Below are 26,991 nucleotides of genomic sequence, written 5' to 3'. Positions count from 1 at the left end.
ATCTTGTAGAGGTTGGTGACGTCACCCATAGGGCTTCCATAGGACACACCGACCATCTCGTGTTCATTCAAGGGTGGTCGAGAGCAGGAATTATGAAAGGGTAGAGGTGAAGGGGGAGAGGCGGCCATGCACGGAGAACGCCGGCCACGCTCGACGGGGAAGAGGGCAGGGGGAGAGGTGGCCACACACGGAGAACGCTGGCCGCACTCGACAAGGGGGTTGCAAAGAAGAAGGAGGGGACTAAGCAGGCAGTGAGGACGGGGAGGAGGAGGAGCCAAGTTGAAGGTGTGCCAAGTACAGGTGGCACAGGAAGGTGGGGCAGCTCAGAGGCACGCCACACAGGGCACGCAGCCACAGGGGGCTTTGTGCACCACGGCCGAAGGGGGCCATAATTGTAAGATCGGGAAGGAGGGAGAGCAAGCACTTTTTTCATTGGAATTGTCTTTCTTTTCAGCGGACTGTCGGATGTCCCCAGTGTACGGGGCCAGGTAAAAGGTTGACGTTGAGAAAGGTGAAATTGTAACATGGCAACGTACTACGGGTCGGGGGCAGGAGCAGGGTTGGGGCTCAGAGCAAGTGCTTTAACTACCCTACACCAACACATCTGCACAACATTGTCACTGCATAAAGAGAAAATTATAAAGTACAGCATTGAATGTACACAAGGAACAGACAAGAAAGTAAGGGTACCATGGCCGCCCAACGGCAGCTTCAACACGTTTACCCAACACTACCTACTGACATACCTACATAATAACTACAAAGGGAAAAAGTTAGCAAACCATTTAGAGGTTTTTGATCTTTGGGGCACTGATAACAGCACCCACGCCTACACAAGCCACTGTAAGACGCAACACAACAACAGCAGCACCGTTACATAAAGCACAAATTATGACACAACAGATGCCTCCACCCCCACCATACACAGCACACGTGGGAGGGGGTTATATGCAAATGGGGAATGGATATTCAAACAACTACAGAGGGAGGGGCGGACAAATGAGAGGGAGAGGATTTGGCACAAATGCACAACAAGGGGGGAGGGTTCCGGGGTTGCAACCAATCTGGAGAGCATGGGTACTCAGATAACACAAGAGGATACCTATGGCAAGCCCGGGAACCACCAATATGCTGGATATGTGGAGTGGTAGCACACATGTCACGCACAAGCAGATTGAGGCCGGGACAAGCAGGTTGGGGACAGCAAGGACAGCAAGGGCCTATTGTGGAATAGCAATTTTACCAACAACAGCAAGAACCACAGCAACAACTACTACAACCACAAACACCACTGCAACAACCCCAGCCACAAATTCAGGGGTACATACAACAACCACAGATACAACAACAACCACAACAACAGGCACAACAAGTACAACAGCAACCACAGCTACAAATACAAACATACACACAACAACAGCAACAGACAACACCAACCACAACAGCAGGCGATTGCAACACAACAACAACAGGTCCAAACAGCGCAGCAGCTCACACAAATACAGGACAATGCAATATCATCGACTGACACACCTGTAAAACAGACACAGCTGGGGAGGGTGACAATATTGGGCCACAACCCTTATACAGGGAGTGGACAGTCACTCTACCCACAATAGGACAGCCACAGGTGTCCTTGATGTGTCCCATCCTATCAGTAACACCTAACCCTGCGGAGGAACCACGCATACAGATGGCGATTGGTGACAAAAACATGCCCTTCATAGTTGACACAGGGACAACTCGGTCTTGCATGAGGGAGGGAAAGTTCAACTTGTCAGGTGCGGCTATGAACACTCAAGGATTCTCTGGGGCTAGCGGGTTGGTTCCCTTCACTGATAACATCTCCTTATCTATAGGAGATCACGATATGTCTCTCCCACTGCTGTATTCAAAGCAATCAACAGTAAACATACTAAGGAGACACATTATGAGCAGACTGAATATGACCATCTCCTTTACTGAGAAGGGAATAATTTGCTCCACACCTGGTATTAACATGCTCAGAGCACGACAAATACTGCAAGCTTATTGTGGCAAAACATTGGCCAGGGCAGAACAAGTAGATGGAGACATCTTCCAATATGGAACAGACATGGCAATAGCGTGGCTACCAGTAATTAAAGGAAAAATTTGGAGGAGACCAACAGCTTACCTTTTCAGACCCGAAACACCAGCCAGTGAAAAGGAAGGGGCCATGATGCCAGTGAGCATTGAGAGTATCGTGGCAACATCAGAATACATTGCAATGCATGCCCAGGACAAGGAAGGTAGAGCATGGAGAGCAGTAATAGCACTAGCTGAGGGAATGCCGACTAACACAGGTATCAGATGAGGAGCTGTTCTCTGACGATAACAGAGAGGGGGAGATGATATTTGAGATGAGCGTTAACATTTGGTTGAGAGTGACATACAAAGAAGTAGCACAAAAGATGGCAATGGCACTAGAGGCACCTGCCACTACAGCACTGCCATTTTACGAGGATGAACTGGCAGCAGTACTAGCATCTCTATGGACCACCAGTCCATACGACGTAGGATGCAAAAAAAGCATTGGAGGAGTAAAAATAAAATTGAAAAAAGGAGTATTGCCACCAAGAGTAAAGCAATACCCACTATCAAAGGAAGCAGATGAGGGGATATATGAAACAATAACAGCACTAATAGATAGTTGTATACTAGTACCATCAGAGTCCCCATGCAACACTGCTGTGTAACCTGTGCGCAAAGCAAAGGGCAGGTCCTGGTGTTTCATCCAAGATCTAAGACCCCTCAACCACATTGTAGAAGCAGAATACCCTATAGCAGCTAACCCAGCCACTATACTATGTGGGATACCAGCAGAAGCATCACAGTTTACCGTGATTGACCTCAAAAACACATTTTTCTCAATACCCCTACACCCTGACTCACAAGACCAAATTCACATACTGCAACACAAAATGGAAACACACACGGCTACCACAGGGGTACTGCGAATCACCATCCATCTTTAACAGAGTGATACAAATGGATTTGAGTAACATTGAAATGGAAAGCACAGTGCTGCAATATGTAGATGACATCATCATCTGCAGCACCACAGAGGAAAAGTGCAGAAAAGACTCTGTAAAGATGCTCACAGTACTAGCTGAGAAAGGGTACAAAGTAGACAAGAAGAAGTTGCAATACTGCCAAGAACAGGTACTGTACATAGGCCAACTGATTTCACAAAAAAGGAGGAACATTGCACCACAAAGAGCGCAAGCCATAACAAACACACCGCAGCCACAGACAGTGAGAGAATTGCAGCAGTTTTTGGGCCTATGCAACTACTGCAGGGCATGGGTTTTCGACTACAGCACATACACAGGACCACTGCTTGAGGCCCTCAAAGATTTGTAACTGGAGGGGCAGCCCTAATAACGGACAGGATGTAGTGGGCTGAGGGATCAAAATGTATGTACACATTGGGTGGTCCTGTCCTCAAAGAATTTCAGGTACTGCACATGGTTTAGGGCAGTAAGTTATTTAACCTTCCTAGGTGTCCCATGTCAAGGTCCAAGGATCCCTAACATGAGGTGAGAAAACAACCATTAGCAATTAGTAGGTTTTTTATGGTAGCCTTTTTTTATTTCTTAAGTGGCTTTTTTCTTTTTTAATATTTATAAAAAGCAGGCATTCAGTTGAAATCCAATGTAAAAATGAAAAAGCATGAAAAAGCATGGAAATACACAGTGAAGCACCAGGATTTTAACATTGCATGATTCAGTCAAGGGCTGTGTTTTTTTGAAACAAAAAGAAGAGGTTTGCAATTTCCAAATTCAACCTTACATAAATTAACATTTACAGTGTGCAACAACTTCTTGTGTTTTTTTAGAAAAAGGTGGTAGGAGGTGTGTACATTGTTATTTCATAGCAAAACATATCCTCCTAGTACCATTACTGTAGAATATTATATTTGAATTCAATTTCTTAGCATATAATACTCTGAGGCCCTCAAAGAAGCACAGAGGGGGGAAAAGAAGTTGAGATGGAAAAAAGAAGTGACAGGGGCCTTCAGTGAACTAAAACATGCCATCTCCACTGCACCAGTACTGGCAGCCCCAAACTATGAAGATCAATTCCACATATTTTCACATTGTGGCTCAGAAGTAATGAAAGCGGTACAGACACAAAAAACTAGCATGGGACACAAACCAGTAGCATTTTACAGTGGCCATCTAGATCCTGTAATGATGGGTCACTTCCCGTGCGAACAGAGCCTAGCAGCAGCAGCATTTGCGGTAGAAAAATCATTATCAATAACAATGGGGTGCCCCACCGCACTGAACGTGGAACATGCTCTCTTTGCAATATTGAATAAACTCAAATCTACATTGACCACTCAGAGGGCAACAGGCTATGGAATTATTTTATCAAGACCAGAATTGAAAATTGTGAGGTGCAGTAATGTAAATCCAGCAAGATTTATAGCAGAGGTAGTAGAAGATGGCACCTACGCCCATGATTGCACACAGACCATTGAAATTTACTCAAGCACAAGGAAAGTTGAGGAAAATGCCCTAGAGGGGGGAGAGGTTATGTACATTGATGGGTCCTCAACAATTCATCAGAGTGATGGGGTAAGAATAACAGGTGCAGCAGTGGTACGACGGAGGGATGATTGTACATACGTCCCAGTAAACCGCGTACAGTTACCACAACACTATTCAGCACAAGCAGCAGAGCTCGTGGCCCTGATTTTGGCACTAAAGGAAAGCTATGACAAAAGGGTAACAATATATTCTGACAGTGCACATGTCACATCAACAGTGCACTCTGGGTTAATTAAGTGGCAACGAAGAGGGTTCAGAAGAGCAGACAGCACCCCGGTGCAGCATGCTCTACACCTTGCTGAACTAATTGAAGTAATTGAAGACCCAAGAGAAATAGCGCTGGTAAAGTGTCAGGCCCATACAAACAGGGATGATCCAATTTCGAAGAGCAACGAAACAGCAGACGCTCATGCTAAATATGCTGCGTACTTTGGTGAGATTGGACCCTCCCAGAAAAATAAAAAGATAAGGGGGGGCAGGGGCAAGACAGATGTTGATGAAGGATGGGTACACACACATCCCTGAAACTCAAATAATGGAACTACAGGCAGCAGCATCTATGGCAGAAAAAGAACTATTGGCCAAAAGAGGATGCACCATGTCTCCCACAGACGCATTATGGTGACAGAGTAATACAGGCAAAATAGTGATGCCCTTAGCCTTATTTAAAACAGCTTTGGCACAACTACACCACCCCGCACACACAGGAAAAGAGGTGATTGCAGCACGAATAAAAGAGGCGTGGTTCTGTCCCGAGCTAAATTCACACGTTGCAAACTTTATTAGCAATTGTCTCATTTGTCAACAATTTACGGCCGGTCACATGCTGCAAGTGATCAAAGGTACTAAACCCCAGCCAGAAGGGCCCTTCCTGCACCTACATATTGACTACGTTGACATGATCAATGTATGTCACGGATACAGATACATGATTGTAATAGTATGCCCATTTTCAAGGTGGATCGAGGCCGGTCCATGCTCCCATGCAGACGCCTTCAGAGCAGCGAAGTTCCTGATAAGGGAGGTGTTCCTGAGGTGGGGGGTATGTGAAGTGTTGCAGTCTGACAACAGCCCACACTTTGCCAATGAAATGTTCCAACACGTAACTGCCCTCCTTGTTATAAAGCAGAAGTTTGCATGCACGTACCACCAACAAGCAAACGGCAACTGTGAACGCCTCAACGGCCTCCTAAAAGAAGAGAAAGCAAAGATTCAGCAACCAACCAAAAGGAGTTGGCTTTACTGCCTCCCCTTGGCTCTGTTTGAATTAAGGAATAGGCCAGGGTCGGACCACCACCTCACACCCCACGAGGTGGTGACCGGACGCCAAATGCACCTTCCACTCAGACCAGATTGCCATGCCTCGCAACATGTTTTTGGTGAAGAAATGTACGAATACGTCTCTTCCTTGGTTACTAGTGTTGCCTTTATCTCTCAACAGATTGAACGAACGCGGGGAGGGTCGGAGAACACCCAACAAGAAGAAAAAGCAAACGAAGAACAGGAACAAGCCACAAAGTGGACAGTAAACGAGGGGGACAACGTTCTTTTGAGGAACTTTAACCACCGGTAGAACAGCCCCCGGTTCACTGGGCCCCACCAGGTGGAAAAAACAGCTCCTAGAGCTGTAAAGTTGAGGGACAAGAACGTCTGGTCCCACCTGCATGACATCAAGCCCTACAAAGCACAGACCCCTCCTTGCGTCGACAGAAGGGCCAACGCAACAGCAACGACAACCAACGACAACAGCAACACAGCCCAGACACCAAACCCCCCTAAAGACACAAGTGAACATTCACCCATACCCCACCCCATGGTTGCGAGATCCCAGACTAAAGCAAACACCACCCCAGCCAATCCCTAATAAAGAAATTGTTCAATACGCAAATTTACACCACACTGTGTAGACACGTGCATGTTCTTTTCTCCTTTTTGTCTTGCACATGCAGGTACCGCACAGTACTGTTATATATAGAAAGAAGTGAATTTAAGTTACTAACGCATACGTCAGTGCCCAGAGGTAAATGCTGCCCACGGATGACAACACCCCAGAAGCATTATCACACCAATTTGTGTACGTTATAAAAAGACCAAAATACTTAAAGAAAAGAAGATTATGTGTGTATTACAACACATTCATTTTGATAACAGAGCAATCCTTCCCACATTTCCATGAGCACTTACCAGCTTTAAGGGATAGGACGCTAAGGAAAGCGTGGGAACAGCTTTTTGCCTGGGGTTTGAACGATTATATGATAGGGAGAGCTTGAAAAAACACTAACAAAATAACGCATATTTTGAGAAATTTTCAGGCGGGCATCTATATCATCAAAAGTAAAGGAGCTGCAGGACCACAGCAAAGGTAAGAGAATTATGCCAGTGATATTAGCAATTGTAATAAAGATGATAGCCATATTTTTCATCACTGGTCTACTTGCTGCCACTGTCTGGCAGGCAGACTATGCTTATGTTATGGCATCACCTTCTACTAAGAGACCCCCCACCACGGCTGCAACAGGTACGGTGTCAGGTGGTACCTGACCCCAAGAGGGAACAGGAAGAGGGATAAACGTAGTGCTTCTATTGATAACACATACCTTACAGAGTCCGCATGCGTCTCAAATAACATGTGGTACCAGCACATGTCCAAAATTGGTAAGGGGACAACTAAGGACAACTGCTATGTGTGCTTGTTGATCCCATACGCCATGAGCGCATCCAGAACATTTGTGGCAACTGAGGTACCTGCAACATCAGTGAAGTGCCTGCTATACGTGGCCCTGTTCCAAACAAGAGGACGATTCCAAGGGACACTAGCAACGCTGAGATGGAAATCAAGGGACACGTACCCGTATGAAAATAACTTCATCAAAACACTACCCATGTACGACAACTACTGGCAGCATACACAAGGGCTCCAATATGTGACGGATGGACCTGATAAAGGAGAAACAAAGGAAGTAACATTGAACTACCTACCATGTGAATGGCGCACAAGAGAAGTTCCTGGGATACCAGGGTGCTGGGAAAGACCACTGATATTAATATATGGAAAGGTATAGACGAAGGAGGGATGGGTAGATGGGGTTGTGGGAAGCAATATGGTAACATTGGCAAAGGCAACAGTAGTAACAGTAAATGAAGAGAACAATAAATGCTACAACGGATGGACAAGGTGCGCAGCACTAGTAACATGGCTAGAGAAGGACGAGGAACCAATAACAATATGTACACTAACTGCACCTACACTATGTTATCAACACGATGGGAATGTCGATGTTGGAAGAAACAGCAACTGCAAAAGAATAATAATGATTGCTGAGTCGGGTGCTGGTACAGCAGTTTTGATGGATCACTATTGGCCCTGAAGAGAAAAAGCATACCACAGCTTGCCACCATCATGGAATGGAATATGCACTATGGTACACATCAACGTACCATCCCTGGTAGTACCACAGAAACATGTCAACCTGGGGAACTTCCCTAAGATGGACGAGAGGAACAAAAGGAAGAAAAGGTCAGTGAAGATAGAGGGAGGAGGGGAAAGGAACAACACGATTAGCCTGTCGAGAGTAAAGAGACAAGGAGAACCACTGACGGGGAACTACCGGTGGGGAAGATCAGAAACGGCTCTTAGTGACATCCCACCAGAACACAGACTGTTCAGCAGAGCAGCAATGTTCTTCTCCTCCATAATACATCCAGGGATCCAGGCATATGCAAATGCAAAAAGGCTCCAGATTACCAGATGAGAACTAATGATAACAATCAACTCTGCCGTCAATGGATTCAACGCAATAAAGGAAGAACTGAGGGCAGTACGAATGGTGGCACTCCAGAACAGATATGTGCTGGATCTCTTAATAGCAATGGAAGGAGGAGTTTGTGCAAGAATTGGGAGCTTGTGTTGCACATTCAACCCGGCCAACGATGCAGACAATGGCACGCTTTCTGAGGCAGTATCACAACTTGCCAAGATGCACGCCAAGATGGAAGAAGAAGCAAAGGGAGTGAAGAAGGATGGTAGCTGGTTTTCCTACTTGTGGTCATGGATGCCATCGTGGCTGTCATATGGTCTTAAAATTATAGTTGCAAATTGTCTTTTTAGAAAAAAGACGAAAACCCAAATGTCTTGCGCCATCAGTGAACTTTTTAGTTGATAAAATAATGAAAGGTATAGTCCAATTTTGATGGTTTATCCAAAAATCTGTATTTATTTTCAAAATGATAAACCAATGTCCTCAAATCAATATCCTCAATGTCCTCAAATCAATGCCCTCTTTCTAAATGATAAATCAATGTCCTAAAATCAATGCCATATACACGTGTTTCACTGTCTTAAGTTTCCAGACAGATCTTCAGGAGGGAATAATAAGTCTATTTTTCCGACTCATGTAACATATTAAAGCCTTCTTCAGCACATTTGATATCGTAACAAAAGGATTTTTTACCTGAGAAATAGAGAAACACATTTTTTGCTTATTGTCCTAAAATAAACTCACTTCTTTATTTTTCAAGATTTTCATAGCAACAAAAAACAAGGATACCAACAAAGTGTGCTGTGGTAACATTGAGAAAAAGAAAGAAGGAAGAAGGCGAGCTGAAGAAAGAGGTGGAAAGGAAAAGAACAGAGTAAAAAAAAAAAAAAGGAAAAGGAAACAAAACACTTCCCGCCCTCGGGTCCGTCTGCAAAGCCGCCTCCCCCATCCGTGTCCACAACAACAGATAGCAGAACATTCCTGGTTAGGTGCCATTTAACGTAAGGTCATGAGTATACAGTGCCACTTAATTTCGCAATTCTATTTCGAGTTCAGGTACTCTCAGTATCAGGAGGGGCTGAACTATTTAGCAGATATGCAATATACGGCCCCCGGATGTCAGGGGGTCGAGCATGTAATGGTAGGGTTCTTATGAATTCACTCTTTACGTCCTGACAATAAGTTATGTCTTTTTTCCAGTCTTCGATTTTAGGTAGAGGGCCCCGACTCCATGCCATGGCGATTCGTCTACGGGCCAACACCAGGAGGAGGGCCACTAGTTTGCGGGATGTGGGATGTAGGTATTTTGTAAGGCCAAGGAGGGCTGCCAACGGTAACGGAGCAACCTGTTCACCGATAATGTCAGCAACAATCTTCAGAACTGAGTCCCAAAAACGCTGAATTCCAGGACAGTCCCAGGCCAGATGGAAAAAATCGGCATGTGCTGCTGTACATCGTTCGCATTGGGCTGATGCTTCTGAGTGATGTCGATGCTTCTTGACATTTGACAAATTTAAAGTGTATTAGTTTATATTGTGTATTCACTGTGACTTTTTGGGTTTGATGTAAGATATAAGACCAGTCCTCGGAGTCTATAGAAATCTGAAGGGCAGATTCCCATTTTTGCTGTGTTTTAGCAGGCGGCAACCCAGTGTCTGCGACCAGGGATTTGTAGAGCGACGAGACCAACCTTCCCTCTCCCTCCGCCTGGATGGTATTGTGGAGCAAGACCAAATGTTTGGGAAAAGAGGGGAACATTTTTTGGAGGGTGTGGCACAATCTGAAGTAGAGAAAGGTGTCTAGGGAGGTGCTTCCGCCCGTCTCTTTGGCCATTTGTGGCGTTAGAAAGGTGCCCTCCAGGAAAACGTCACCGAAGGAATGAATATTAATCTTGTCGGCCCATATCAAAAATACTTTTTCATTCGTGAGCGGGATGCCCGGAATGAACCTGATCGGCAACAAGGGGGAATATCTTATGCTCACGCCGTACTTAGCAGCCATCTTTTTCCAGACTGTGTATGTGGACAGAACTGTGTTTAAGGTATTGTATGGAAAAGGGATTTGGCTTATGATAACGGCACTGAGTAAGTCAGGTGAGGCCAGAGCTCGTTCCACCTGCACATGTGGGCGTACGAAGTGGGACGTGTACCAGTGGCTTAAAAACTGCGCTTGAGATGCCCAATAGTACTTTTCTATGTCCGGGAGCGCAAGACCTCCTTTCGATGTTGGCAGAACTAGGGTGTCGTATGCCACGTGTGCAGGTTTACCTGCCCAAAGCAGTTCCAGGACTGCCGTTTTAACTTTCAGGAGAAAGGATTTGGGGAGGAGTAGCGGAATATTGGTAAACAGGTACAGAAGCTTGGGAAGGATAACCATCTTCGTTAGGGAGGTCCTGCCCCACAGCGTTAGCGGGAGCGTTTTCCACCTGTGTACTCGATCCTGAATAGAGGTAAGCGTGGAGACATAGTTATCCTTGTATATCTCTTGATAGTCACGTGACATATATATGCCTAGGTAGCGTACCCTCGAGTTTGCCCATTTAAAACCATAGTCATCGGCAAATTGCACTGTATGAGGGGTCAGGGGAAATATCACAGATTTAGAGTGGTTAATTTTTAGTCCCGACATTTGCCCAAACCTTAATACCTCCCGCATTACCGGGTTAAGGTTCGCTTGGGGATTGTCGATAAATAAAATGACATCGTCAGCATAGAGGGAGACAATTAATTTGTGGGGACCTAATTTGAAGCCTCTGTGTATTTGGAATTTGCGCAGTCTAGAGGCTAAGGGTTCCATAATAAGGGCAAAGATTAGGGCAGAGAGTGGGCATCCCTGTCTCGTTCCGCATTCTAGTGATATGGCCACAGATCTGGTATTCCCCAGGGTGACGTAGGATCGGGGTGCATTATACAGTAGAGACACTAACTTGATAAAGAAGTTGCCAAAGCCCATTTGTCTGAGCGTCGCTAGCATGAATGGCCACTCCACCGAGTCAAATGCCTTCTCGGCGTCGAGAAGCACTGCTATTGCTTGATGTGTTGGATCTAGGGCCTCAATGACGCTGAACAGACGTCTGATACCATAGGTGGTGCTGCTCCCCGGGACAAAACCGGCTTGATCGCCAATTACAAGTGCCGGCATAAGGGGGAGGAGTCTGGATGCAAGAATTTTTGCGAGGATTTTATTGTCCAGGTTGATCAGTGAAATTGGTCTGTAGGATGCACATTCATCAGCGGGTTTGCCGGCTTTATGTATCACTATTATATTGGCTTCTCGTAGTGTATGGGGAAGGCATCCGCTCTCAATAGACTCTTCATATGCGCTTTGCAGGAGAGGAGCAAGGATGCCTGCGTAGGTCTTGTAAAACTCTCCAGTAAGTCCATCTGGACCTGGTGCTTTGGAGCTCGGGAGGGATTTTATTGCTTCCAGTATTTCTTCTGTCGTTATCGGGGCGTTTAGTGGTTCTCGTAGGACTTCCTCCACCCAGTACAGTTCAGTGTCGTCTAGGTATTCCTGCAGGGATTTAGAGTCCAAGTTGCCTCTAGAGCTGTACAGGTCCGGGTAAAAATCGCGGAATGCTTTGGCGATATCCCCTTCTGAATATACTAGCTGCCCATGAGCGTCTCTGACACATTCCACCCGAGTTGGGGTTTTGTCTACCGATAGAAGTCAGGCAAGCAGGGCTCCTGGCTTCTGACCCTCCCCATATTGTCGGATGTGGTGCTTGCGTCCAAGGAATTTTAGCTCCCTTTCAGCTGTTTTTCTGAACTTCTGAAGCTCCTCTTTCAGCTCTGCCTGGATTTTGAGGCTTGCAGTTGAGACGGCTCTCAGTTCGAGTGCCTTCAGTCGGCGTTCGCTGTCGGAGAGCTCCCTTCGGATCTGCTTCAATAAGCCATTTTCTTTGGCTAGGCATATGCCTCGCACAAAGCACTTTAGTGCTTCCCAGATGGTGCTGGTCGAATCGACAGAGCCTTGGTTTATCTCAATGAAGGATATTATTTCTTGACAAAGTCTCTCGCATCCCTGTTGTAGTGTCGCCATGTATCGGATAGGTCAAACGCTTGACATATCTCGCGAACTTGAATACTGGCTCTGGACTGGTTCCGAGTGGTTTTATGGGATTTGTCTAGTTTAGGGTCCATTGGTGTGTTAAGATCGGCTCCCCATATGATTGTTTCTGCGTTGATCTTTCCAAGTTGGGACATCACCCAGTTGAAATTATCAGGTCCGTCGGTGTTGGGAGAGTAGGACTTCACAATCACCACTTTCCTTCCCGCAATTATTCCTCTCACCAGCAGGGCCCTGCCCTCAGTGTCTTTCTGTGATTCGATGAAGCTGAAGTTTGACCTTCTGTCAATCAGAATTGCGACACCTCTGGCGAAGGACGAATACGATGAAAAGTACCTATGGCATCCCCAGGATTTGGCCCACAGCAACTCTGTTACTGGCAGGAGATGGGTATCTTGGAGTATGGCGATGTTAATCTTATGTCTTCGGAGATACTGGAAGATTTTCCTGTTCTTTGCCGGTTGATTGCCGCCACGGATATTCCAAGTGGCTATTCTAAATGTTGTGGCTGTCATTCCGAGAGCCGGGTAGATTCTTGGACGTCAGGATATGAAAGTGAAACTGCTGTCCTGAACTGTTGGAGTAGGTGATGGACTTGGCTTCCAGGCTATCAAGGATGTACGGCATGATTGTTGTGGAGTGAGAGCGGGGCGAGCAAAGTGGTCGCGGTGGACCAAATTCCCTCCCCTGGGTGGGCAACCCCCAACTGGCCCAAAGTAATCCCCCCTTAGATAACAGAGTTACAAGCATTGCTGCGCTAGGGGCACTAGTAGCCCACCAAGAAAAGTACCGGGCCTCCCTTGGCAGCAGGATTTTGTTCCTGTGATGGTCAGTGTGAAAGAGAGTTGAGGCGTGCTGATGTCGTCAGCCCATTACTGGAGTTGTAGATTACGGAGGGTCTCTTCTCGCTCGATCTTCACGTCGAGGTCTCGGGTTGTTCCCGTGGGGCCTGCAGCCAGTTCGGTCCAGATAGTCGCTGGCTTCCTCGGGGGTATTGAAAAATTGCACCTTCCCTTCATGTTGAATACGGAGTTTCGCTGGGTACAACAAGGAATAAAGGATATGATTATACTGCAGGCGACGCTTGACTGTTGTGAATGATCTCCTCTGTGTTTGCACTGGCTGTGAAAAATCTGGGAGGATTTGAATGGAGTCGCCATTGTATTGAAGTTTCCCTTTGTCTCTGGCTGCCCTGAGCATCGCATCACGATCTTTGTAATTTAATAGCCTTGCTATTATCGGTCGAGGGTATGCGCCAGGTGCTGGTTTGGTGTTCGGGATTCTGTGTGCTCTTTCTACCACAAATAGCTGGGACAGTATTTCTTTAACAAAAAGTGCTGTGCATAACTGTTCCACAAAGTCCTCCATTTTACCTGGGAATTGTTGCTCCCTTACTCCTATAATCCTAATGTTGTTCCTACGGGAGCGGCCCTCCAAATCCTCATTTTTAGCGCATACTGCTTTCATCTGGGTTTCAAGCGTGGAGACACGGGAGGTCAGTGCCGCTGTCCCGTCATCCAGGTCGGATACGCGCTGCTCGACATTGTCGAGTCTATCAGTTTGCTTATCGAGCCTATGGTGAAGCTGATCTACCTTCGTCGATAGGGTGTCTAATTTGCAACCCAGGCCGCTGATGCCCACTTTCAGGTCCATCAGAATCTCTCTTATGTCTAGATGTGGGGTCTGGTCTTCCGTTGGTATCGTTTCAGGTGAAGGGGAGCCGGGTCTGCTGCTGGACGTGGGTTTATTCAGTGAGCTGGCCTCAAAGTTCAATTTCTTCTGGGTCTTATCTACTTTTCCCATGGTTGCCTGGGGGAAATGACCGTGGAGACAAGCCAAGTTTTGTTTAATTTTTTCAGTAGCTGCACCTGGTCAGACACCTTCGACAGTGACGCTGTGTTCTTTTTGGTGGAGCTTAGTGTGGTTTATTTAGTGGTTGATGCGGAGGGTGCTCTGTATGTAGGGTGAACGCAGCAAGCACAGGACAAGCAAGGCGCGCTGGTGCGCCCACGACGGTGCTTCTGTGACTGTGATAAATTCGGGGAGTCACGAATGTCTTTGGAGGGCACTATGGCCAAACCTTATGATCTCTTCTGTGCCAGTCGTGCCGGCGGGCAGTGTGTACCTTGCAATTGTGCGACGTAGTTCAGGGCGCCGGTTCTCCGCGGTCAAAGGACGTCAACTTCGGGTTTAGCTGGTGCTCAGCACTCCCAGGATTGGTGTCGTTGGTGTATGTTGGGACCCCAGTATTGAGCTGGTCTGGACGGGTCCTGCCTTATCTGTGACGGGACTGATGGGCCCTGGGGGTGGCTCCGCCGGGCTGAGCGTCGTCGACCAGGTCGCTGGGAGATGGCCTTGAGCGCGGTTCTCTCCCTCTTGCTGTGAGCACGATCCGTGCCACAACGCCGGCGGCCGCTACTGGGACCTGCGCGGGCTCCGTCACACCCGAGGCTCGGGCCCGATGGCCTGGGGGGCGCTCTGCCTGTTATTGCGCGCCCGAGGCAGCGAGCGTGACCCCTCCCGGAGACCTCGCAAGGAACCGCTCCCACGCCCTGGCGTCTCCCCGACAGGGTGTCACGACTCTGCGGCCGAGCGCGGAGGAGTCCAGCCCGGGGCGGGAGGAACCGTGCCGCTGAACGCTTGTACAGCAGTCCGCTCCTACCTGGGTTGCTGGCACCTCGAACCGCCGCCCTACCACACTCGCAGCGGGCCGCTGCGGGGACGGAGACCGCCTGGTCTCTCCGGTGCAAGGTCGCACACGTCCTCCCGCCTTCTTGAGTGGCACAGGGCTCGTTCCGGCTGATTTTATTCTTGCCGCATATTCGCCACGTCCAGCCGCGCGATCACGCAAGGGGCTCCTCCCTCGTAGTCTGTTGGCCGGCAGGCCCCGGATCCACGGGCGAGTATCTCGGGCTGTGGTCACGTGTTTGAGACGAGGTTTGTCTCAAAATTGTCAGCAGTCCTTTGTGGATGCACAGAGCTGAAGGTTAGGTTTATCCAGCCATCGCAGGAGCCACGATGTCACAGGATTTATTAGAGCCCCGCGGAGCTCTCTCAGGAGGCGGCCATCTTGGGTGGCTCTCTAGCGCCCTCCATTCTTCTATATGTGTTTTGAAATTGCTTAAAGGAACATTTTCCCCTTTTGTTCTCCCAATTATTGGTAAGGCTGGGGAGAGAGGAGCACCACAAAGTAGTAAATTTGTTGTAGCGTGCAGCTAGTTACTATCACTTTTAATCTAAATCATATAATATGTCTGCTTCCTTAGAGTTTCCTCATATTGCGCTTACCTTCTATTTCCTTGTTGCTCAAACATTCGCTATTGTCTGAGATCGATCCGCATGTGCGTGAGATCGTACGCCAGATAACCGAAGTGCTTACCGGCTTCCTTTCGCTTTTGTAGTTGTCAAAGTCGTGGTCACGTCATGAAATGTATCACGTGATCGCAAATCCACCATTTTGGATTTGGGAACAATTCAGTACTTTCTACTACTGCATGAACCATTTTTTATAGATGCGCAATAATGCATCTAAAATGCTTTTATTAGAGTTCTTTAGTTGTTTTCTCCCTGTGATTACTGTTATGCGAAAGAGTGATTGCTTAGTGATCTATATCACGCGATCGCTCCGATACGCCATCTTGGTTTGGGAACAATGAAGTTATTGCCCTCACTATTGGCTTACTTTCTTTTGTTATTTTTTTATATATATATATATATATATTTTTTTTTTTTAATAGAGCTTTTGCTACTGCACGGGTCCATTTTACGGATTAATAATACTACTACATAATAACGTGGTACTATTCTTATACTTTTCACATTTACTGCTATGCATAAGCATAATCACGTGATAGTGTATTTCACATGTTTGATCCTTTGCTTACCTTTTCTTTGAACAAGTAATTGTCAATGCAGGTACTATTTTCATAGTGGCTTAGGCAATTATACTTACCAAGATCTGGTTGGTTATGCTTAGTGCTTGCTAACTACATTTACGTGCTTATTATTGTTTAGCTATACATTAAGCTAACAGCCTAATTAGGCTATTAGAAGTGCTTGCAACGCATTCAAAGGACAATAAGCAAAAAATGTTTTTCTCTATTTTTCAGATAACACAATCCTTTTGTTACGATATCAAATTTGCCGAAAAAGGCTTTAATATGTTACATGAGTCGGAAAAATAGACTTATTATTCCCTCCTGAAGATCTGTCTGGAAACTTAAGACAGTAAAACACGTGTAGAGGGCATTGATTTGTCATTTAGAAAGAGGGCATTGATTTGAGGACATTGAGGACATGTCACAACCCTCGCCCAAAACCCTCTCTAGCAAACCCATTGGCCAGGTGGAGTTTGGACTCGGGCCTCTAGAGCCTGGCATCCTCTTCAAAAGCCCTCAAGGGGCCAGTCCTGGCGCCTATGGCACCAGGCTCATACACCATGAACAACAATGTGCTTGGGAACTACTTTATTGTATTATCAGCCAACATGGAGGCATCCACATAGCTTGGTTCCCTAAGAACCAAGCTATGCGGTCTAGTGTTTTGGGTGTGGCAGGCCTGACTCTACTTTCCCTGGTACTACTTTATCTGGGCTATATAAAACACACCCTGACTGCAGAACATGCTTCGTGTTACTTTGCAGCTTGCAACGGGACGCTCACCGTGTCCAGCTATTCCCTCGAACCTCGGAGAAGCAGAATCTGCAAGGAGACAAAAGGAACATCATTAGCAGCAGCATCCTACCTGCAGTCTTCATCTTTAAACATTCACAGCTACTGAGAACAGCTTCCTCGAATTTGCACGCCTTCCGGACAGAACGACCTGAAAGAGGAAGAAAGAGGCAACATTAAAGAAAGCTGTATAGACATTTACAAATTACGAACTGCTCAAAAGGCTTACCTGGCTGGTCGCCTCTCGGCTGGCACCACTCCGGACATTCCACTCGCGCTGAAGAACACTGCGACCTACAAGGAAGGAAAACACAGGTTAGCAAAGGCAAAACTTCGCAGCGCTGCGCATAGCACTTACTTACTGCATCATAGTGCTCTTAATGCGCCATCATTTACCAGCGGGGCTCAACCAAGCCAGTTTGCCGCGCTGAAGCTCCGCATACCTAAGGGAGAAAAAAAGAGACATTTTAAACAAAGAAAGGCATGCAGGATAGCAACAAAACTAAAGAACAGCAATAAGACCTACCTGAACAATATCAAACGGGCCGGCATCAGTGAAGTAACTCGACCACACTCGCCCATGGAAGACAATGCGCCCCTGCAAAGAAGGCAGGAGGGAGAGCATGCCTAATTCTACCACAAGGCAGAACCCTCCCCGCAGACCACATCAGGGCAAAGCTGAGAAGCATACCAGTGAGTAACCCGGCTGGGTGGCGTCCCTGTGGATACCAGGTGAGCGTAACAGGACATTGGTTTGAGGACATTGATTTATCATTTTGAAAATAAATACAGATTTTTGGATAAACCATCAAAATTGGACTATACCTTTTATTATTTTTTCAACTAAAAAGTTCGCTGAGGGAGCAAGACATTTGTGTTTTCGTCTTTTTTCTAAAAAGACAATTTGCAGCATTAAGTTTATAGTCTGATCAGCTTCAGACCAAAAGAAAACTAAGAGTGCTGCCCAGTGACCAAGTTCGCATAAATTGATATTATCAACTATTGAAAAAATCAGGCTCGCCAAAGAATTGCATAAAGCTGAAAATAAGCACCATTTGAACCCTAATCTTACACGGTCTTAAAATTATAGCAGGATGCATAATATTGGGAATGGCCGCCCTGTTGGGAATGAGGTTATGGAAAGCAAGGTAAGCACACACTACAGATGAAATGATGGAAATGATCGGCATGCACACCCTAATGCCAGCTTGCAGATGCTTTCTCACTACCTATCCCTGCAAAGACGTCACCCTATATATCTACTGCTGCTTGTGACGCTCTGTCGCCCCTCACGACCCCCATATTATGGATTATGTACCGCCACCGAGAAACTAGGCCAAGGTAGGCCACAAAGCAAGAGTCTCCAGGCAGGAGCTGCTCAGACAACAATCCTCTCAGACGAAAATGCAAAGCGCTGATCACGCAGAACGAGCCCCAACGAGAGCTCACAGCCAAGGTCGCAATGTTACCATTCACATGCTGTGCTCCCCGCGCCAAGGTTATACCTGCCAATGCCGAACACTCCTCATAGCCGGAATACAAATCAAATGCTCATAATTCTGCTCCAGCCACGGTCTCTCCACACGTGACCAAGCCGAGCTGACAAGATGCCAAGCTCGCGAGACAGAAAGTCGCCGGGATCCCATGTCTGGGACAAGATTTGCAACAACGAAGTGACAAGTTGGACACCCACAGCGATGGGAAAGACATGCACATCAGCCACCAGCCAGACCTGTCCCTGTCCATTGTCCACCACTAACACATAGTTGCACATTGTTGCCAACACCAGGTACACCAGGAGCTGGGAACAGCGATGGTCCCAGGCTTGGGGGCTCGCGAGTGAACCAATCAGAATAGGAGGGGCTCATCACTGACGCCATTCTAGATAGCCAATCACCAAGTGTCCCCTTGTAACCAATTTGGTGTAGCAACGGTTAGGGACAACCCAGTGTACCACCTGACCTGTCCTTGTCCAAAAATCCTTTCTTCTATAGGTAACTATACTGACCCTACCACTTGGGGAGCCAACCCAAAGTGTCGTTAGGTTTTGGGACAGTTTTCCCAGGTGACGCAAGTAGTGCGTCATACCACAGTAAAAAGGGCCTGTGAGCCCCACAAGTGCTGAGAGAGTCTCCCCAAATGCATGAAGGCTGACAATAATCCCTGCCGTTACTACAATAAACAGCAGTAACTACCTTGCTCTTGTTTGTGCCTCATACTCCTTTTGGGACGCAGGAGGTGTTGGGGCTTCCGCAGCCCCGGAGGTCCGCGGACGGCTCTGCCAGCCCCCGGGCAATCACCCTGACAATCAAAGGTGGCAACACCAAAATCCTTAAGTGTCTAGAGGAAGGATTATCCCTTTAAGAGTGTGAAGCAACAAGAATCCAGGCCAACAATAGCTAAAGCTACAACCTGCGTACTCCCAGAACATCAATTCTGTAAGAATGTACCTGAAATGATGCTGGGCCAGCAGTTGTAAAGTCCATAAATTGCAAGGTGTAAAGCAGCTGTAGCCATAAATAGCAAACAACCTTTCAATCCAAAATGCTGAAATGACATTTAGGCAGGTTTCTAAGGGAAAGAAGTCAGCCACGGGAGACCGACAGCTTGGATGTCTTTAATGTCCGATAAGGAAGCCGCCGCAGCTCAGTTGATGATAGCCGAGAGGAAAACAACCACAAACCCAACTGGCTGTGGAACGCTGGAAACCGCGTGCTCCGTGTGAAGCTTCATCTGAATGTAGCAGAGGGGAAACAGCCATGGAACTGGCAGCTGTAAGACGCTAGAACCCGCATGCTATGTGCGGCGTCTGAGGGAGAGTTCACACAAGAATCACCGGAGCGGAACACGCTGAAGAAATGAGCAGGAAAACAGCTCGAGATGAAAGCTGAAGGAAAGCCGGAATAACAGCAACTCTTTCAGGAAACCGATGGTACTGCAGAAATGCTGCTCTACGAAGTAACGTGGAGCAAAATAGCTTCAAGAGTAAACTTAATCAGAAGCACCGGGCTCCTGTGACCGCAATGCTGAAGTGGGAACCACCATGCCCGCAGACATGTGACCAGGTCACGTAACGTGCAAGTCATCCGGAAACAATCTTCAAAATAAGCGGCATAACAGCCCCTAATGTCGCCTCCATAAGAACGTGCTAGAGAGTTTATATCAAGAATAAAAAGGCCTGGCAGCCGTTCTCTGTGCAAAGCACTGTTTAGAACGTAGAGCATTCATCCTCCTGGGATTAACAAGTGTTGAGGCAGAGGGCACCAATCTAGCAGGCATGACAAGAACAAAGAAGGGTTTCTGTGGAAGTTGGCAGCGTAGGCCTCTCTCATCAGTGCTTGGGCCTATTCAGATTTCCCCTTCAGGCTCGCAGCTTGTGTCCAACACATTAAATACTCCATTGCCGTGCAGGCCCTATGCTTCACCTATGGCTACTTAATATCTTCAAAAATGGCGGTTGCTTATTTGCACATACTTTGTCTAAATTGCGTACAATATGATAATCTTGTGGGGACCTTTAGGACGTCTCCCTTCCCCCTGGTCTATTTTAGTTCTTTTAATGGGGCTTGCCTCACCTTAAAGTGACTAGGGGGTGGGCTGGGTTCCCTCCCTCCCCAACATTCCCCCCTTTTGTTACTTCTACATTAACAAACTCCCCATGCATGTGCTCATTCTCCCTTCTCACTGCCTCCTTACATGGTGGGGTTCCCTTCTCAGGTATCCAGGCCCTACATGCTCTCCCCTGATTGTGCATACTCCTCAGGCATGCATGTCATATAAATACATCCTCCATTGCCTCCCAGATCCACCCATACTTCCTTATAGTTCTCAGGGTGTCAGGTCTGGGTTGGGTTTTGGGTTGAGTGGATAGGACATAGTGTTGTACAGCCGTGTTGCATGGGGATGTGGGTGGCACTATTATACCTTGATTGAGCAGGGCCTGTATCGTGTGTCTAATTCTCTCCTCTGCTTCTCTTGATAGCGAGTACTGTTTCACCCAGAGTAGAACTGCCCCTGATTTTAGTTTTATGTGCCTTGGGATTACATCTTGTAAAAGCCTGACGGTGTGTGGATTGGTGGTCCACAATCGCTCAGGTACATGCTTTAGGTCTGCCTCAATAAAGGGAGGCAGGGTGACAACAGCCATCAGGGGGCACTGCACTCTTCGATACTGCACCATCATTTCACAGGGGATAAAAATCTCTAGTATTATCTCTCCATCAGTTTGATTATTTTTTAACAATTCCGCATTGTTACCTCCTTCAGAGGTACAGTGGGTACAATGCAAAGTACTGTATGCCACTCCCACCCATACCTGTTTATCCCTAGCACAACCACTGTCTTTGCTGACACCAACAACCATTGCAGGTCTAGGGACAATATTGTACTTGCTGCCAACTCCAGGGACACCACAGGATGAAAGATAAAGTCTGTCGGCACTCTCCAACAGCTCTTGGCGATTTGTGGCACCGCCTCCACAAGTGCTGTCATTCTGTATATAAACATGTCCGGTTCCACGGGTATCACCCGGAACACCGCTTCCCCTGCCATTGCATGTATTATTACCATTGCTCTTATTGCACACATTCCTGGCGTGGCACAGACAATGGCCCTCATTACGACCCTGGCGGAAAGTGACTGACCGGACCGCCACAGCGTAAATAGCGTTTCCGCCATTGCACGATGGAGCAAAGTGCGGCCCATTCCGACCCATCGGGCACGAGCACCACGCCATGGCGGAAGTGCAAAGTCCGCGATGGCGGAAATGACCCCAAAACGGCCCACACCGCCGCCGTACGGCGCCCTAGGTGCAATACACCGGAAAGTACGGTGACCGTAAATATACGGAAACGGAAGTAAAAACATGGGCCCGGAACGGGAAACATCCCGCCGTACACCTATAAAACCACAGAATCCACACAACCACTAAAAACACTACCCTGTGACACACCCCAACCCGTCATCCACCCTAGCGAAACCAAGAAAAATGGGAAAAGCAGCGAAGAAAGCGTGCGACCGCAAGCGGCAGGTCCACTTCTCCCGTGAGGAACTCACCGTGCTAACAGAGACCCTCCAGGAGAATGCTGCCGTCGTCTTCTCCACGCAAATGACCAGGACGGCACTTGCGAACAAGAAGGCCATATGGGCTCTGGTGGCACAGCGTGTAAGTGCGGTGGGGACCGCACCCCGCAACCCACAGCAATGCAGAAAGCGATGGGACGACCTGCGGATACGCGTCCGCAGCATACTTTCTGCCAACCGCAACATTGCCACAGCCACCGGGGGAGGTCCTGAATCACCCATCAAGTTGACCCCCTGGGAAGAAATCTGTGCCTCCACCATCGGAATGGAGAGCATAGAGGGAGTCGGAGGGATGGAGAAAGGAGTGCAGACATCCGAAGATTCAGGTAGGTGGGCCAAATAAAACAATGCTAAATCCACAATTTCCAATCATGTGAAGTACCATGTGTCCACATAGTGCAACAGAAACACATGTCCAGGAGAACGTCCACACACATCGGCCTGATAGCGCACTTTAAAACTCACAATAAATACATAAATAATTAAAAAACCCTAAAACACCCACTACACGTGCAGCAGGCACACCCTAACTGCAGGCTGCCAAACAACTGCACCCTCACTCCACACACAAATGAAAGCACCTCCAAGGCCCCGACCCAAATCACCCTCAGGTACCACCCCAATGCATGTGATACAATGCCATTCCAATACCCACAGACCCATTAATAACCCTCGCCCTCCTTTACTCCACCACAGGGTCCGATCCAAACGACAAGCATCAGGACACCCCTACCAGCACACCTGCAAAGAGGGCCAAGACCAACAGCCAAAGACCCTCCACCTCAGCTGCACGCATCAAGACACGGCAGCAGCACAAATCAGGTGGCAGCACAGAGGAGGGAACATCAACAGGCACCCCAGCAGCCAGCATGCCCACAACACCACCACCACAGGTCCCCCCAACGGATGCCACAGAAGGCACTGCCTCTGGTGGCAGCAGCACCATAGGTGACACCCCATTGATGGCAGCATGCTCCGACACAGAAGACGGGGATGTCGAAGTCAGATCCATCCATGACCTGTCCCAATCCCCCTGTCTGTCCCATCCCGTACAACATGAGGATACCACGCAGGGGCACCCACAAGACGACGACTGGCCATCCCCCACAAGCCCTGTGGCAAGGCAACATGAGGTCAACAGCCCCTCTGTGACACCCCCGCAAATGGCCATGGCCCAGCAGAGGCAACAGTCCCTCGACCAGTTAATCGTGCAACAGCAGCAACTGGCCACGCTCCTCAAGGACCATGCCGATGAATGTGGGGGCACTAAGGCAGACATAGAAACATCAACTGAGACACTTAGGGCAGAAATGGAGAGAAGTACAGAGACACTAAGGGCACAAATGGAGAGTAGCACCGAGAGCCTGAGAGTCCAAATGGAGACTAGCACCGAGAGCCTGAGAGTCCAAATGGAGAGTGGCACCGAGAGCCTGAGAGTCCAAATGGAGAGAAGCACCGAGAGCCTGAGGGGGGAACTGCATGCGACGTCCACAGACGTATGTGCCGAACTTGCCGCAGTGCGCCGTGTGCTCACTGAGCTCTCACAAACACTTAGGGACATGCATGGACGTGAGCAGGCAGAGACATCATCCGTTGCAAGTTCCGTCCAGGGCAGCCCCCAACGTAGATCTGGGAGGAACCTGCGCTCCACAGGCAGGGGTGCCCCTGATACCCGCAGAGGGGGCTTGCAATAGCGACAGCCCACTGACAATGAGCATCTTTGGACACTGGTGTTCGGGGGGGAGGTAGGAGGGTGGAGGGGGTGTGTTGGGCTCACTTGGGTGGCGGGTCGATAGGGTGTTCAATATGATATCACATATGCCATAAACAGTGCACGATCAACCAATGAGATGTGTGGACAATGATCATTGTGTACTAGGCCATCATAGGCGTACAGTCCATATTGTGCATGTACCAGACACACACAGTGCCACGAGTACCGTGTCCATGTATCAGCCACCAGGCGTGAGTGCTAGAAGCATGCATCAATGAGATGCTGACGAATGTCACGGCCCTCCGGTGCCTCGCAGACTCCTTGAGGTGCTGCCACATCCCCACCCTCATCATGACCATCATCAGGTGCTTGCAGTTCTGCGTCAGGGGGCATGGGCACATTTCTACGTACGCACATGTTGTGGAGCATGACACATGCCATCACCATCTTTGCAACCTTCTCATGGCGGTACAGGAGTGCCCCGCCAGACCTGCTGAGGCAGCGGAAACGAGTCTTCAGTAGGCCGAATGCCTGTTCAATGACTACACGGGTACGTGAGTGGGCATGGTTGTAGTCCTCCTCATGCTGGTCCCGTGGGTTCCGGACTGGTGTGAGGAGCCATCTCTTCAGTGGATATCCAGAATCACCTGTATGTGGACGATAAACGGATTATGTGGAATGCCATTGCTACGTACGCACACCCCCCCCCCCTTCCTGCCAGGTCATTGCCGAATCACATACCCCACATTATCATGCATGTAATGAGACTCACCGAGTAGCCAGGATCTGTTCCCTGCGTGTCGCTCCATGTAGCGTGGTATTGTAGAGTTCCTCAAGACCATAGAATCATGGGTTGATCCAGGGAATCGGGCACAACAATGTGTAATGATCCTGTTGGAGTCACACACCATTTGTACATTCAGGGAATGAAATTGTTTTCGGTTGCGGTACTGGGCCTCCATGGCATGTGGGACGACCAATTCAACATGGGTGCAGTCGATGGCACCAATGCAACCCGGTATGCCAGCAAGTGCATGGAATCCCACTTTTGTGTTTGTAATTTCCTGCTCCGAGCGTGGTAGGGAGATGTAGTCGTCTGCGTGCTGCAGGAGGGCATCGAGCACTTGCAATAGTGTCCGTGAGAACAGTGGCTGAGAAATGCCATGCAACTGTCCGACTGTGTGCTGGTAGGTGCCTGTGGCCAGGAAGTGTAGTACAGACACCACCTTCAGTAGGGGTGGGATGGCGGTTGGGCTATCTATCATGCTGACAAGGTCAGCCTGTGTCATGTCCACAATGGCGGCTATGGTGTCCCGGTCCAAACGGTAGAGGGTGTGGATCTGCTCATCAGTGAGGTTGAACGGATGTGCTCGGAGGCGTGGGATTGCGGGCTGCCTGCGTGGTGGTAGTGGCTGTGCTGGCGGCCCTTGCTGGCCCTGCCTTGCCCTCCTCCTCCTCCTGCGTCTCCTCCGTGCGGCCGGTTGTAGTTGGTGTTCGTCTTCTTCTTGGAGTTGGAGTACTTGCAGTGCTATCAGGTCCCCCAGGGCCAACATCGCGAGTCCTGCCGGTAGCATTTCGGAGTGGGTGTGGTTGTGGGTGGAGACTGGGTGTGCAATTTATGTGTTTTCAGGCTGTATGGCCTCCACCTGTGGTGATTCATTCCACCTGTGCAAGCTGCTCTCCCCTTTGGCCGAGCACGTCCCGCACACAACGCTGCAATTCGCTAATGGCATCTTGCTATTGCAATCATGTATTTGTACCCGATGGCCGTGTAACATTTGTTGATATGTACATTCGGCTATGGTCCCATTGTTTCACATACAATCTTTGCCGTCGCGAACAGACTTGTGAAGGGTCAGTGGAACGTAGTACTCGAGTGACGGTGGGCCCTCATGCATCACTGTACCGAGTTGCACCGACGGGCGGGGCGTCCCATTTGTGGGTGAAGGCAGTTGCCATTTTCACACACAGCCGCACTAGATGGATTATTTTGTGATTTCAAACGGCCACAGATGCCTTTTCGACGTGATGTTGCAAATGAGGAATTCGAAGGGCGGCGCTTTCGGTTTTCAGCTCGCGGCGAGGAGATGCCCACAGGTCTGACTGCAAATATAACGTTCTATTGTTCAATGTCCTTGAGACAGGGGCCATGGCGAGGAAGCAATGATTGATATGAATAGTTTGGGATGCGCAATAGCGACGTGGGCGATGAGGCCGGACGTTGCCAAATACATGTTACTTCACAACACTGGAATTACGGGCTGGGGCACTGTGGATTTTGCAGGCTGCATAACGCACAGACTCAATGGATATTTCTAATGTTATGTGAGTAAATATTCAGGCGTTTTTATACCGGGATGAGGGAATGATGAATGGATGCATGGGCAGATGATTTGATACAGAGTTTGCCATGTACAGGGCTTCTTGGAATCTATCCGCCTCCCCTGCGCTATGTGATGCAGGGCTGCCATAGTGGGACCATCGTCTATCTGGCCTTGTTGAGCCCTCCCTTTCTCGACGCGCCTTCAGACACTTGTGTCCATGCACGTTAACATTCCCATCTGATGGATTCTGTTTTGACAGACGCATGCACAGGTACACTCGTTTGTGATGGTGTTTACACCTCGATATAGATGGTTATGAGTCGCAAGTGGTTTTGGGGTGGTGATGATCCTTTGGAGTGGGCTAGCATCCATATGGCTGTGGATTCAGTGTGATCATTGAAGTGAGTTGTTCGGATGTAGTTCTGATGGCCATTCTGTTCTTTTTCTTTTCTTTTGGTTGACAGGTATCTCCTCCCCTTTTGCCACTGCCATCTGTATGCCACTCCTGCAGATGGCTTTTACTCCCGACACCTGCTGCTTCGTGTTAATCAGTGGAGCAGCATTACGATCTTATGGGACGATCGCCAATGGGCCACATGCCCTTACGCAGTACTAGTGGCTCGGAGCAACATTTCTGCCTTTCAGCTGGACTAGTGCCTCCCCATTGGGACGGCCCTGCGGTTCTGTGCGCTTCCATGTTGCCTTTTCGTACGTGAATGTGGCTCTGTGTACCATGATGGAACAGGGCGTCACACAAGTAGTAGCTGGTCATTTCTTGCGGATGCAGCCCACAATGGT

The sequence above is a fragment of the Ambystoma mexicanum genome, chromosome 4p, assembly GCF_040938575.1.
Source record: "Ambystoma mexicanum isolate Mex_15411 chromosome 4p, UKY_AmexF1_1, whole genome shotgun sequence".
Taxonomy (NCBI): Eukaryota; Metazoa; Chordata; class Amphibia; order Caudata; family Ambystomatidae; genus Ambystoma; species Ambystoma mexicanum.
The sequence above is the reverse complement of the archived record's forward strand: the minus strand, read 5'-3'. Positions refer to the sequence as shown.